This window comes from Ooceraea biroi, chromosome 9, assembly GCF_003672135.1.
Source record: "Ooceraea biroi isolate clonal line C1 chromosome 9, Obir_v5.4, whole genome shotgun sequence".
Classification (NCBI taxonomy): Eukaryota; Metazoa; Arthropoda; class Insecta; order Hymenoptera; family Formicidae; genus Ooceraea; species Ooceraea biroi.
The window spans coordinates 12327146-12342515 of record NC_039514.1 but is presented as its reverse complement, the minus strand read 5'-3'; the positions used below and the strand labels follow the sequence as shown (position 1 = coordinate 12342515).

General features: G+C 45.2%; 1 long non-coding RNA gene across 1 annotated transcript in view; it reads right to left on the bottom strand.

Annotated features, from left to right (window-relative positions):
* Positions 1–1911: 1911 nt before the first annotated feature.
* The window catches only part of LOC113562611, a 64612-nt gene continuing 51153 nt past the window's right edge, over positions 1912–15370 (bottom strand). Inside the window, exon 3 of the long non-coding RNA XR_003407010.1 lies at positions 1912–6938. This is a non-coding gene — a long non-coding RNA (uncharacterized LOC113562611). The remainder of the gene's footprint in view (positions 6939–15370) is intronic.

The following is a 15370-nucleotide window of genomic DNA, read 5'->3' as shown; positions in this document are numbered from 1 at the left end:
CAATCATACTGAATCGTTTCAACATAGTGAACATGAATACATGTGAATACACGTAACATAAACGTCTTCGACCTTCCAAATTCTACACCATGTTCCGTTGTTACTTATCTCATATTTCTTTTCAATATTGGTTCATAACTTTGTAATAAAGCATTTCTAAGCAAACTCGATATAAGAATTTTTTCTTATTTCCACTAGTAGAATATGCTCCCGCAGTTTGTCGGTTAAAACCCAGGACACCCTGTATATTATAACTATAGTGTATCTTTAAAGGCTTTTCAGCGTTTATGCGAGAACGAAACGAAATTAAGCGCAATGTTGCTGGGAATAACTACGGGCGAACGACGAATCCGTGAAACCAGTCGATTTTACATTATTTCGAGCGGTCGATTTTACATATTTTTGTCGATCGAATTATCTTCTTGCGCATTAATAATTGCATCACGAGCGGTGCTGGGTTTTTAACAAACACACGAAAGAGAGTCCGAGTCATATGTGACGAAGCGAGAGCGCGAATGTCGTTTTCTGCGCGTCCCCGGCGACTCGGGTCGGCAGTGACGGCAATTATGTTCTCATTTCGGAAATTGCCAAGCGCAAAAGACGCACGAAACCGACGCAAGTGCCGAGGGGACAAAACGGGGGGAGAATCGGTCCCGCCGGCTATGCGACCGCATCACACGGACACGACCGTGCCTATAGAGCGTACCGAGCGTCTCGATTCGGGCGTGACGGGGCCGCCGGGCAATTATGATAATTACCGGAATTCGTGGGGTGCAATTAGGCCAACGAAGCGACAGAAACGCACTCGTGCACGCTTCGCGACGCGGCGGCGCGCCGATTCCCTTCCACTCTTCCATTTCTCTCGTCCTTCTTTTTTATTTCTTTACCTGTAAAAATTAACGTGGTCACCTTAATTGCGGTAGACGACGCGGTCACGCGGGAGCATTTGCGTGCGTCATCGTACCCTCAATCGCACGTAAATAGAAAAGTCGTTTCGAGATGTACATATGCTTGCCCAGAAACGGTTTTTCTGCGGCTAACGTTCTGGTGCTTCCAGTTTCGGGATTATGAAGTACCTTCAATGTACATACGCATGTATATCATATAGAGAGAATTATACGTTGCGAATCTCCTACTTCAGTCGCGAATTTCTCTTTCATCTCAGAATTTATCTTTCTTTTTTCGAAGAAACGATGTAAAAACGATGTAAATAAATGAGATAATAGATAACGGATGACAATTAAAATAAGAATATCAAGACAAAATTTGTATTAAAAATAATTATATTTCGGAAAGTAGAGTATAATAATTATATTTTTCTCTTAATTTTTCCTCTACTAAATAATAAAAACTTGGCGCGTCCGCACGAAACAGAGAGCGCGATGCGTACCCTCCGTAAACAGGAACGTCGATGTGGCTCCCGTACGGCGCCGGAAGTGTCGCGTAATGAAAAGAGCGACTTCCGTGGGTGAAACAATACCGCGAGTCGGATTACAGCCACTCGTGGCCATCTCTCGCTTCGACTTCTTCGCGGGCCGCGCTTTCTCTCCGCCTCTGCGCGCGCGAGGTTCGCCCGCACGCAAGCGCGCTGCCTTATCCCGCTCTCTCGCCGGTTAATTTGCGTCAGAAATAATTTAACGCTGGTACCGGAGCTCGCCCTTGTCGCCACGTCACCTCTGGCGATTTCTACGGGCACCAGATTAATCGTCATGACGATCGCTATCGGGACGACTCTCGAGAGCGGCACTCTGGCGCGTCGGCATTCCGGATATCGCGAATTACCATTCTCGATCTGACTGGCTGCGTATTATAAATAATGTCGCACATCCTAGTAGACTCGCGCTCGCACGCGTACACAACGGTACAAGTCCGAGCATTTCGTTTTTCATTCTTTTTTCTTTATTCCTCTATTTCTCTTGTGTAGTGTCTCTGGGCGTTGGACGCGACACGCGCGTGACAGTGAACCGCAGTTAATTATCTAGTAATGCCAGGCGATTAGTAAATCATGGACTTAGCAGTTTATTCATTTAAGAATGCGTGAAACCAGTAGTTAATGAGGGAATTGATGATCATGAGTTTAAGCATTCATGGACGGAGGCGGCAGTCCAGAGTGGGCAATCTACGGGTCGATGGATTTATGAATGAGTCCGTTTGGCGACGCATTTGTGGCTAGATCGTTGAGGATTGTATACGTCCGACGACGCTGTGACGTGTTCATTATGCAAAATGTATCGCAAATACATAACCCGATAACATAATAAATGGATCAGAATACATTTTGAATAATTCTACCCGCAAGAGTGTTTGAACAAATAAAACTCGCTCGTTTTTTTAAATATTTTTGATAAATAGTGAGCTTGACGAGCTTGAGCTAAATCATGCTTACGTTGGATTTTACTGTGATTACATGTTTTCGGCTATAATTTCATTTAATTTCCACTCTTTAAGCCGAATTTGCGGTGAATACGTTTCGAGCGCTCGCGATTAATACGCTTGCTGCTTGTTCCGCTTATGCGAAGTTTCGTTTTTTTTTTGAGGTCAACACGTAATTGCTTAACATCGATATCATAGGAGAGACGTGCACAGAAAAACGCCGTTTGGGACTGTCCCGAGAGGTGACGGAGAAACACAAGCAGGCTCGGCAGAGCGAAAGAGAAAGGGAAACCCATGAGGAGGACGTTCCGTTTTATCAGTGCAAATGGGATGCCAGCGTGTTTCCATTAATTCAAATCGCTGAGTAAAATCGTGCCGTGGAATGTCCATTAAAGTCCAGCGGAGAAGTCGTTAGCCCGTCCGTAGCGACGTCAGTTGAGAGTACCTTCCATTTTTGTTAGGAACTATATTTTACCGATGGGCGCCGTGAAAACCAACCGGCACGGAGCTGTTTTACGTTCTGTTACTTTTCAACTGGACGTTAAAAGACTCTCGCGCGCGAATTAGATTGATATAATGCGTGGAACGTCACTCTTTACGTCACTTCACACGTGAATCTTGTACTGTGAACGTTTGAAAAAACACGAAATTCGTTTAGCCAAAAATAATTCAATCTGACGAATTTTTAACTAAAAATGGTACACGGCACCATTTTTGTTTATCACAAATGCTTTTATATTTTATTATAATATATACATCCTTTCAATATGAATTTATGTATGTGATTAATATGAAATATAATATGACTTGTGTACTGACAGTTAATTAACATCAAATTCGTAACACAAAGTTATTGCCAAGCCTAGTTATGCAAATTCTATAGCATAAGTAATTTTTAACAGGAATTCACATTATATAACTTTGTAAAAGCGCGCAATATTGTTTTATTAAACACGACTCGTCCGAGCGTTGGGATTAAATCGTTCGATGCAAAATGTGCTGGGGCAGTCATGTGAATAGAATGGCACGTTGAACGGATGTTCCGGTTTATCAGCGCGTACGGCGTGCCGTCGTGTTTCCATTTATTCTGTCGCCGAGCAAACTCGTGCCATCCGAACGCACGTCGATGCCGAGCGACGAAGTCGTTAGGCAATTTCAGGTAAGTTAACTCTTTACAAGACCGCGACGATGTTATTGCCACCCGAGAGAGAGCGAATTTTTAAACCTGATTCGAGCGCCGGCATTTACACCGAACAAGAGAACCGACGAGCGAGGTAAACACGGTTCCTCTGATTCTTTTTCTCGTTTAACTCGATGAATCGCCATCGCGACCACGATACCGAGCAACAATGTTACCGGAGTAGATGCTAAACACCCTCAACGACTGAAAAATGTACGGCGATAGCGATAAAAACTTGAAAAGGGGGCGTGAATAGCGATCACGTCCATTAGCCAGTCGAAGAACGTTACGAGCGTCGCGAGAAAGCATCTCGGCAATGCCGCGCGGTATATAAATATTCCCAGCATCCGCGCGGCGAAGGGACCGCGTTACAAATGTCAACGCGACGTTAGGTGTCACGTCTCTATCCGTCTTTACACTTTTCCGCTCGCGCGCGCGAACATGAAATCGGTTAATCCGAACGCGCCGGAACCGCGTTGGGCGCGCGCGCGCGAGAAAGGGACGGGGCGAGACGAGGGATGGTGATTCCGGTTTGTCAGCGTGCGCATGGCATGCCGCGGCTTGTTTCCATTAATTCGCGTTGCAAGGCGAGTACTGGTACCATTGGAATGCCCGCTGCCCGTTGCCCGTCGGGTTATAAAAGGCGAGACGGAGCAACCTAATTTGCTACATTGTCGCGAACATACGCGAGCGGCCCGCTCGCGAAATATCGCCCGTAAACAAGTCCCCCGGTCCCGGGATCTGATAAGCTAAATCCAATTAACCCTCATCACTTTAGGCTGGCGAGACTTAATTTTTACCCGAAATCGCGCGATGGAACCCTTAAAGCTGCAATCAAGCAAACGACGTGGAGCGGACGCTCGCGAGCGGATACGCGCAATCGAATTTTCCATTCCGGACACGCGATTATCTCTCGACTCACCGGTCGATTCTGCTTTATGAACTTACCGCTTTATTAAATCTGTGGCGGGATCTTCGTTGGCTATCGTGAAAATCTTCCCGAGTGTCTCGTGCATCCGAGCATGCATTGTACGTTTATTCCTTTCCTGCAACACGCTCCGCTCCGGCCAGCGAGAATCGCTCATTCTAATTTCAAGTTATTGGTATAACGGGGCAATGTGTTACACGAAGGGAAGGCGTCGGTTATTCCATTAATGAGTGAGCGAAGCTCCCGCGTCGAGTATTTATGGACGCTGAAAGCTCGTCCGATTCAGGAAGGAATATTTAGCGGCGCGGAGACAGTTACGATCGATTATACGCGCGCTCCTTCGCCGCGCGCGTTTCGCCTTGCTGGCCGTGTAATTCGCGATCGGACTCACGGCAATAGCGCTCATGCGTGAATGCGGAATCGCTTAATTTCAAACGCACCGGTGATGATCGGACCGCGAGGGGGACAGTGGGGGACCCGGCAGGAAGGGACGGTCGTTCGTCTATTCCATCAGCGCGCAATAACCGCTCTCGACCGAGTTCTGTTAATTTGCCCGGGCGTTTTATTCCACCGGAATTAATTCATTTCCGAATGCCGCGCTCGGAGTTTTCGAGCGCGAACCGGATTGCGCATAATATCGATCCCGACTCTGTGATGGAATGTATAAATAACGCGTGGAAACACGTGTTCCCTTTCAACACGCCGATAGATTCAACCGGAAACTCCTTGTCGATGAAATACAAATCAGCGAGATTAACATTACACGCGATACGTTAGCACGTTATCTCGGACATCGCCGGAGCACGAATGTGCATTTCATAGAAGCGATATCAAAAACAATGTCGTGTCTGAAGCGATCTTCCGTTACTTAATTGCTTGGAACTTGTTAGTCGATCGTCTTCGCGACGCCTTCATAATTCCATGTGTGAACATCTGTCCCTTTTAATTTGCCTTTTTAGTTTGCCGGCGAGTAATACGGAACGGAGACGCGTCCGTTGCCTCCCAGCCCGCTAACCGGCATTACCGCGTGATTTGCTTATTGGAGTTGAACCGATCCGTTACAGTAACTGCACGATACCCGAATTCCGATCGTAGTTTTAGTCGCGGTTTAAATGCCAGATTAATAATTCTGACCGCATAATTCATAGATCGCCGATTTTCTCCGCTGGTGGCTCTCCGCGGGGCACGGGATGTTTTTCCAAAAAAAGGAGACAGATTTCGTCGGGGATCGCTTAATGCCGAACGCGTGGAGCGGGGCGGGATAGAGAGGTAGGCGCGAGAGGACGTACGCGCATTCCGCTTTATCAGCGCGTACGGCACGCCGCGGCGTGTTTCCATTAATTCGCGTCGCGGGGCGAACTCGTGCCGTTGGAATGCCCGTTGAAGCCGAGGAGAGAAGTCGTTAGGCCTGCGTGCCGTTCGTTCGACCGGCAACCGGTTTTCCCATCGGTGATTCGTCGTTAATTCGCCGACGGAGAGTAAGTAATCGCGCGCGTCCCGACGACCACCTCGGGTGTGTTACACGCCTGCGTTTGCACACCGCGCCAACCATGGAGGATTGTCCCGCTTCTCATCTCGTTGTCCCTTTTCATTTGAGGAAAGAATTCGACGGAAAATTGAAAACTCGGACAAACGGATGAGCCCGTCGAGCTGATACGAGCGTGAGTCATAACTGAATTTTTAAGTGACATAGATATGTCAGACTCGTCGCGTTTCTTCGCGAAACACATTGCTTTTCGGGAATGGTAATATGTATTGTAAGATTATTAGTTTTTCATATTAGTTTATCAGGATGTCTGTTTTTCCGAGGGCGCGCGTGGAAAGGTAAGCGCTAAGGAGCGAAGGATTGCAAATTGAACACTGTGTGTTACAAAGAATAGTCACCGGTACTTTATTCTAATACTGTTCCAAGACTCCCGTACAATAGCTCGATCCGACCAATCTATCGCACTTCACAAGGAGAGTGTCGGTCCTTCGGATCGCACGTCGTCACGCAGGGTTGTTACCTTGGCCCTAATTAGCATTCTTTCCGCTATCGGTTATTGGCACCGGTTATCAGGCCGCTCAGTTAGCGCCATCTCTTAGCTTTGATACTTATGAATCTTACGGTATAATTTAGATTGATATAGCGGTAATTCCTTAGTTTTCAGATATATCGTGTATTTAAAAGGTTTATTGTAGTTCTTGAACTTTGACAAGTTCAAGTAATGTATACATTTACTTTATTTGATGTTCTTTGTGTAATTAATGTGTGATTAATCGAACGTAAGATAATTTGGTGGTAGAATTTCCCGCTTACGAACGAGCATTATTTAACGCTGGATTTACTAACGTCGTAGTTTAAAATAATTCCTATGTAGAGTCGAGACTAAGCAGCCTCATTTTTCACACAGAATGGGGACTATGGAAATATTGACTCACCGAGTAAATTCGCCAGCATAGAACTGGAAGCACGCTCTGAAACAAACAAACAATATATGTGAAAATGGAAGTTTAACGTCTTTGTGAATACATTTGCTGTTATATTGTTGCAAGGTAAATGCGTCCCTCTGCAAACGGATAGACACGAACAACAATTTTAGTAATTCCTAATAATAATTTCTAATAATTCCTCAAGTTCTTTTCTTACGTCCAACGAAAACGAGCCACCGGGAAGTGATCCAAGATACAAGAACAATTCAACGCGGCATGATCTCACGCAATGCACCGCTTATGCAACGCATGGCTACGTCGGGGAATCGGGCGGACCAGAAGCTCTGCCTCCAATAACAATGTAAAATCTCGCAGGTCCTTAACGCGTCATGGGTGAAAGTGAGCGTATAAAGCAATCCGCCTTCATCCGTTCCTCATATGATCTCTAATGAGACATTACGTCACGAGGCAAGGGAGCAAGTGGAGAATTCCGTTCTGATTACGCGATCTAATGCGCGCGATCAGCGTTACAAGCCGCGTCTGGTCCCGGCGTTCTCCAACTCGGCTTCTCTTCACCACTGTCCGATCCCTCCCGCTCGACCCGAGAAACGCGCGCGCGTGCGAAGCGCGGGTTACCGCGCGACGCGTGAGGGTGACTTATTACTCACTCCCCCAGGGAATGTTACGATAGCCCGGGGAGTTAAATGCACGTTCGTACTTCGTGTGTTTCGCGCAAGTGTCACGCGTAAGCGCGCTTACGTGGAAGCGATCGGCGAACGCTCATGCATGGGGCCCAACGCGCGACGCGGCCGCGCGAGCAAATCGCCTGGGCGAGAAGCGAGAAAGACACACTCGCATTACGTGCACGCACGCGCGCGACGTGTTCCCCAGCCGTGTTATTATATTTTACTTTGGTCGACGCGGAAACCCCGAGATAATTTGCGCGAACGAGCCGCAATTATTTAAGGGTGTGCATACGTAACGAGGGTGGCTCTTTCTCCCCATTCCCTCTTCTCTCTCGCTCTCGCTCGACCGGCCGGCTGCTATAGGGCCCCGCGTTTCGCTTGAGCACCAGACGCGCGGCTTCTATCGATTCGAGTAGCCATCGCCACATCGTCGACGTCGACGTAGCCGCGAACTCGTAATTCCTTCTGAGAATTGCTACTTTTCTTTAAGTAATAGATATGCACGTCGACGCGAGCCGATGCTCGGCCGGTGTTTACTCTTCACGAGGAAACACTCGCCGTTTCGCCGTTTCGCGGGGAAATTTCCGCGTGGCGAGATCGACGCGCGAGATTCGCGATCGCGTGTAAGGCCATTTGTGTGAAAGTCGGGCGGTTAGGGTCGGTAAGGGCGGGTGATACAAGGCCGCACCAACGAAAGACGAATGGACAGGGAAGACCACACCGTAACGATTATTTATACGGAATCGGCAAGTTTCAGCTCGGTAACATGTAACTCGGACCCCCCTTCCCCTTCTTCCTCGAAGTCCGTCAAGCAGCCGATATTATCGAAGAAGGGGATGATAATGGTTGGGTTGATTCAAGGGTTAATTATGATTCCCCGCTGGTATCATTGTTACATCCCCATTATTATGAGGGGTCTCTTGCATTAAATTTTACTACAAAATAGCTATTAGGCTATTAAAATAAAAGCTATGTTCTTCCTTGCTTACGAGAATTGTAATTCTTTTTCTTTTTTTTCTTTTCTCATTTCAGGAGTGTTCTTTTTATTTCTTACAGAGGATGCGAGATATGAATTTACATATTTAAGCATGTGTGGACATCTTGGAAGGATGGAATGGCAATGAAATGGAAATATCTGTCTAAAAGCTTGAAATTATTTCGCAAAAGAAATTAGTGTATAAATATTTATAAACGGATAATATGGAAAAAGAGTATTTGTAGGTTGAATGAGAGAGAATATATTTTAGACAGACGCAATTTCTTTCCGTTCATGGCAACGTTCTATTTTATATTTTCCATTTGTCTAGAGATATCGGCGTCATCAATCTTTTATGTAGACATCAAAGTTCCATGAATACGTACGTTCTAGGTATCTCTCGTATGAAAATTATGCTAAAATTTAACGTAATTACATCGTAACGACATATAAAAACCTTATAAAAAATCGTTATCATTCTCGACAATTTTGCGTCACTCAAATCACAAATCTGTGACGATTTCCCGATCCTTCCTGCTCTGTAGAAATACGAAAACGTGTCGAACTTATTTCGGGATCGACCGATAAAACCACCCCGACCGCCGTCGCCGACCTGCCGAACACACATAACTATTCGGAGCTAATGCTCGCACGCGGCTCCTAATCGCCGCACGTACGTTGGGGTTGGGTGTTCGTCGCCTTCGTGTGTTTACCTCCACACATACGGACGCACGAGCACAAACACCCGCCCATCAACTCACAGTTACACATGGAACCAGTTACGTGTGTCGATGGGAGTGCAGCGAGGCACTAACGCCCGGGTGGTGTCGAGGGTGGTTGGAGTGGCTCGGGGGGTGATTATGAGCGAGTAAGTGCCGCCGTCCAGTTTTTACCCCCCGCTGCCGCCACCGTTGCCGCCGCCCCGACTGACCGTTCGTTCCTCCACCATCGCGGCGGCAAACCCCCGTCTTCCCTCCTCGCGCCCAACCCCCCGTGCTCTAGTCGCGTTGCTTCTCTTACCGCCGGCTCGACTAAACCCCCAACGGATCAATACGCTAAAACATTGCCACGTCGAGACGCCGCCGTGTAAAACCCGAAAGAAATACCGTCGCGGGGGCGGTGTTTTCCCTTAGCCAGCGGCCACAGCGTCTCCTCCGCGCGGCTAACGAACTTCTCGTTTTCGACCCTTTTACCGCTCGACATCACCCTTTGCTCTCTCTCTTTCACTTTCTCTTTTTCTCTCTTTCAATCTTGCTCTGTCTCTTTCCATATCTCGTTCTTGCGTTCTTCTTTTTCTGGCTCGTCCGCCTTCGTCTTATCTTGGCTTATACGTTTGTTTGGTCAGCAACCAAAATTTACGCAACGAAGATCTCTCATTAGGCAAGATATAAAAGGATCTTGCGTGAGATACCACTGTTGTTTTTTCATGGAATTAGACCGGCGGGAGTTGATCTTTTTTATCCCTAGGTTATAGGGTTTAGGAGATTCCCCAGGGATGCCGAACAAAGATCGCCGATGGGAGTTGCGAATTCGACTAATAATCACTCATCAACATTTTACTCTTATTGTCTACTTGTTTAATTATTAAACATCCAATCTTTCAGAATCCAATAGAAAACTATCAAGATAAACGATTCCATTTTGTAACAAAATAAATTATGTGTAAAATGAATTGCGGCGAAATTGAACGTACGATATGGCAAAATTATAGTATAATAACACGGAAAACAATTTTTGCTACCGTAGCTAATCATGATTTGCTAAGACTGTGTTTGCTGCCATAGCTATAAATTTCTAAACTACAGCAAAATGTTTGCTCTTGCAGCTAATGAATAAGGAACCTTATCTAATAAAATAGGTGTCATAGCTAAGATTTAGCTGTCCATATATTATAACAAAATTTAGTTACCACACGCAGTTTTTAGCTACTTTTTTTCCGTGAATAATAGCAGTACAATAATAATTGCTATCTATGAAAAATCAAATTTATATGCACATATCTTTATTCATCGATTACTATTCTTATCGATTCTTATTTTTATAACAAGAATTTACGAGAATCTAATTCACACTGATTGTGAGATGACAATATGCGTATTCATGATGAAGACACTGCGAGAATGCAGACCAGGAATGAACTCGGAAAGTCCGACGCGTAGCGCGATATTTCACCCGTGGCGCGCAGTCATAGCTCGCTCCTCAGGATAGGAAGAGCTCACTATCGATGGCAGACCTTCGAAGGGCACGAAAGACGGATGAACGGACGTCCGTGGCCTACCACAACCCACGTAAGGCACCAGATCCGCTCTCGCCCTTCGGGTCCTCCTCCCACACCACAACGTACGTATACACGTACGAGTACACGTTCGTACCACATACGTTTCACTCTCACGTGTACTCGACGTAACGTCGGGTTTCCGTGGACGGTCGATATATCGATTGTCGTCGACGAACGACCGGCTGCTCGACAGTTACGAAGGTGAAAGAGGAAGAGAGACAGAGAGAGAAAGAGAGAAGAGGAGGGAGAGTAAAAGCGCTCACGGCTGTTGTTCGTGTATGTCTGTTCTGTGGTCACTTGTTGCCTGCCACCCCCGGGGGTTGGCCTTGTCCCTCTGTGTTTGGGGAACGCTTGTCGTTCGACCGCCGACAAACCGCCCCGCGACCAAAGTATGCTCGGGGATCTCTCCTCCGGTGGATTAGGTCGGCAACTCTGGCGATAGGCGAATTTCCGATTTCCCCTTTTGTTTTTCCGTTTTACGTTTACCGGTTCTCTACGTCGTCGACACGGGATTATTCAAGTCAAAGATTTCGTGATCCGTGATTTTTGGATCCTCAACGCTCTCGGATAGATTGTTTCGTTGGATTCACTTCGTGAATTTCGGTGTACCTGTGTATCACGAATACTCTGATGATGGAATCGATGAGAAGTAATTGTAATGAGTTGCTCGTTTCTATGCAGGACAACACGGAGCTTACTTTGAAAGTGGAACACGTGGCGAGAAAGCGATCAAAGTCAACTGTAAAGCAGAAGAAAATTCCGCTGCGTCTCTAGGACACAGCAATATTTTATGGTAATTCCTTCAAAGTCAAGATCATTCGAAGGATCGAAGGATTAACACTCGCGTATCTTACTTTGTACGGTCATAGTTAAGAACTTGGCTAGTAACTTTTAATTCATGCGACACGCCATTTAAGTTTTCAATTACTTCGACCGCAACATTATTTCTTTATTCTCTATTCTTCTTTTCTAGAATACGAACAATGAGTTTTAATATGCAAACGCGCGCCGCCACACGCGACACACGATTTCCATCCCCTGCGATGGACTCCTATCTATTTTACCATTATCGCGACACGCTATTTAAGCCGCCGTTTTGCGAACACAGACTCGTGAGTAAAACTTTTAAACGCTCGTGCGAAATGAAAAACTAGTAAAAGGAAAAATCGCCTTTCTGGGAGATGTAGGTATCCCAGATTATCGAAGGTTTGACACCACAAACAATCGATAATGGTACCCTCGATGTATCGTCGTTTTTCTCGGAGTCTCACGAGCGCGGTCGAATGAACGCGAGGCATGCTGTGACAAACACAGATGTCTCGGAGCAGTTAACAGGAAATTTTTCTTTATCTGCTATTTAGGCAGAACTAACCTTGTTGTCTTGGTGCGATAATCGAGTTAACGATAAACCTGCGCTCTCACGAGGCCCGCCTAGGTCCCTGTGATGCCGGGCCCCGGAAACGGACGACACATGTGTTTGCCGAGCCGGCTCTTTGTTAACGTCGCCGTTGTGACGCCACGATCCTCAATAGTCTTCCAATAATAAGCTTGTTCCTCGATAATTTAATTATCACGTATCATGTTAAAGTGTGACACAAGAGCTTGTCATTTGTCGTGTTGTAATAAAATTTCTGAGAGAAAACACAAGTCAAACAAGATATTGTTTCAAGCTGTACAATTGTAACGAACTATGATGATAGATAATATTTATAAAAAATACAGATCTCAAAAGATACAGAAATATCGATCTCTCAAATTAGATATGAAGCATTTTTCAGCTCTAAGCATTTTATCAAAATTTTTTTCAAGCTAAATTTCATTAACAATACCATTGTTAATACATTGTAATCACAGTGATATAGAATGTACATATACATCTCTCAAAACTTGGTTTCTTTAATAAACTCCAATAATTATTATCGACGATTCGAAAATCGTTAGTAGCACAGGGAAAATACTGCGAGAGAAAAGACAAAGAAAAGTCTTCTTGAGATGTCAATGCGATCAATTATTAGTAGTTATTATCTGGGACTCGCGGTAGGAGATCCGACCTATCATCACGAATTATATTTCGCCGTTCAACCGCTGCTCGTGGTAATTGTTCACGCCGAACTCTTCGTGCAACGATCGTCTCTATAACCGTAATTAAATTTGTACGCCTTATAATGTTCTACGTATTTCTCCAGTGCTATCATTATTATCACGTGATTTCTCAACGCGATTATCTCCTTCTCTCATTTTTTTTACTTTAAAACTAAATCGCTCGCAGTCCTTCGCGAAAACGCAGCAAGTGCCAATCCGTAAAAAAATACATTTATACGATACAATCTTATTCGCCATAAAATCGATAATGTGTGCACAGTAAGTACCAACAAATGAATTTAATTGTGAAGGTACTCGAGACAAACCTCATCAAAATTGTTTACGGATTTTTCCTATCGTCGACAGTAACGATCAACCGATCCGCACGATCGTTATTCCCATTTTGTGCATTTCTCGTTTCCCAGACCGTGCTGCTGAATTACTAACGCACCTTGCTTTCTACCACCGCGGCGATGTCGCACGGACAGTCTACAAGACGTTCACGCGCGCGTCCACGCAACAAAAGCTTTCCATGGCGGCGCAGAAAATCGCTCTCCGCGTGGAAGATCGTTAGTCTCGTTTTCCCCGAGTCCCACACGCGTGCAGCCGTCGTCGACGGCGATCGTAGGTAGGTAGGTATATAATAGAAGCCGACAGTTAATGACGCGGCCGCAGCTCGCGATACGTGTACGTACGTACATACGTGTGTACGTGGGAACCGTGGCGTGTGCTGTTCTCTATCTCTCTCCGTCCGGGGATTATATAATATTCAATTTTAGCATGCGTGCGACCCGTCTTAATCCAGCCACATTACGTCTAATTGGTCGAGATTAGCTAATATCCCGGTCAGTGATTAGGCTGTGTGGTTCATTTTAGATTGAAGTCAATTCCCCGGAGCGCACGGCGCATGCACCGCTGCCCGCGATCGTGGATCGTGGATCCGATCGATGGATCGATTGCGACGTCCAAGGGGGGGCGGCGAAACTCGAGAGGATCCATCGCTCCTCCTGTTGCTGCAACGTCGTGACATTGTCTTTCTTTCGGCGATCGGGAATGTTGGGAATCTCCTACATTGAAATACGATACGATTGAAACACGATGGTACCTTGATCTTAAATGATGATAATCGAGGAAATGTAGGTGTCTGTCCAGAGCGACATTATTTATATAATATTGTAAAAATGATTATTTTTATATTATTTTATATTAATATTTTTGTATAAAAGAACACTATTTATATAATGAGAGAATTATTAAAATAATAAATAAGCGATATGTAGATCTCAATAATTTATATTTGCATTGTTACAATATTATAGTATTTCATTTTTACGATTTAATAAATTGCGTCACAATGTGTGGAATAAGAAATGATTAACCGACGTGTATTGATGTGTACCGATGTGCAACGCTTTTTTCAGTCGACTGATGTGCCTGAGGATCAGCGATAATCGCGTAATGGTCTGATAATTTCGCATCCGCGATGCGTTAACATTTGACTCCAATATATGCAATGTCCGTTCACCTCGAAGGAGTGGAGCGGTGATTTTCTAATCTCGCAAAAGGATTCAAAATAATTATGCGAACGTTCTACACTTTCTCTTTAATACATCACAACCGCACGTTTATTAAACGCACACACATGCAGAGAACCTGCACATATCACAAGAGATACTCGTTTGTTTGTGTGTCTCCAGATAAGTAATAATGAACTTAAAACGACAACCGCCCTTTATGAATATGTCGTTTATAACCGGAAACCCGCGCGACAGATCGATCGCCGTAATTTTTCTTGTCTTTCATAGATTTTCTTAAGCAGCTAGTGCAGAGCCAGCCTCGCTGTAGGGCGTACACACGCGTGTAGTAAACTCGCCATTCTTGTGGACCATTCGCACACGGCATCCAGGTGTGTAAATAAGGACCGTCACTCTCCTTTTGACAAGAACCGGCCAGGTGAAGATCGTCACCCTCGTGCCTTAGGATTTGACTCTATGGAAAGCGAGATTGTCGCGAGGAAATCGCCGATGCGCGATAATTTCTCTGTCGCTTGGGCTGAAGAAATCCATAGATAATCTATGGAACCATTCTTCAGAAAATAAAAGTGGGCATCGGTACGAAATATCGGTACGAAACCATTTTGCAATTTTTGTCAATACCGAAGTCGTATATGTCTCTACAACTATTAGTCGTATATTATTCCTAATTTCTGACTTATACAGGGTGGCCCATTTTAATTTATACAGTCGATTTTTTAAAAAACTAAAAGAGATACGAAAAAATGTTTCAGACAGACATATCACGATTTGGAGGGGGACATAAGATGATACCATTGGTTTGACCTTGAATAGTCGTTTGAAGGTCACGCGAAGATCACCTTCAATTTCTTAAATTGAAACCCCAACTTTTTATTGCAGATTCTTATTCTCCATCGAAAAGTAAGTAACTTTTGTCTGAA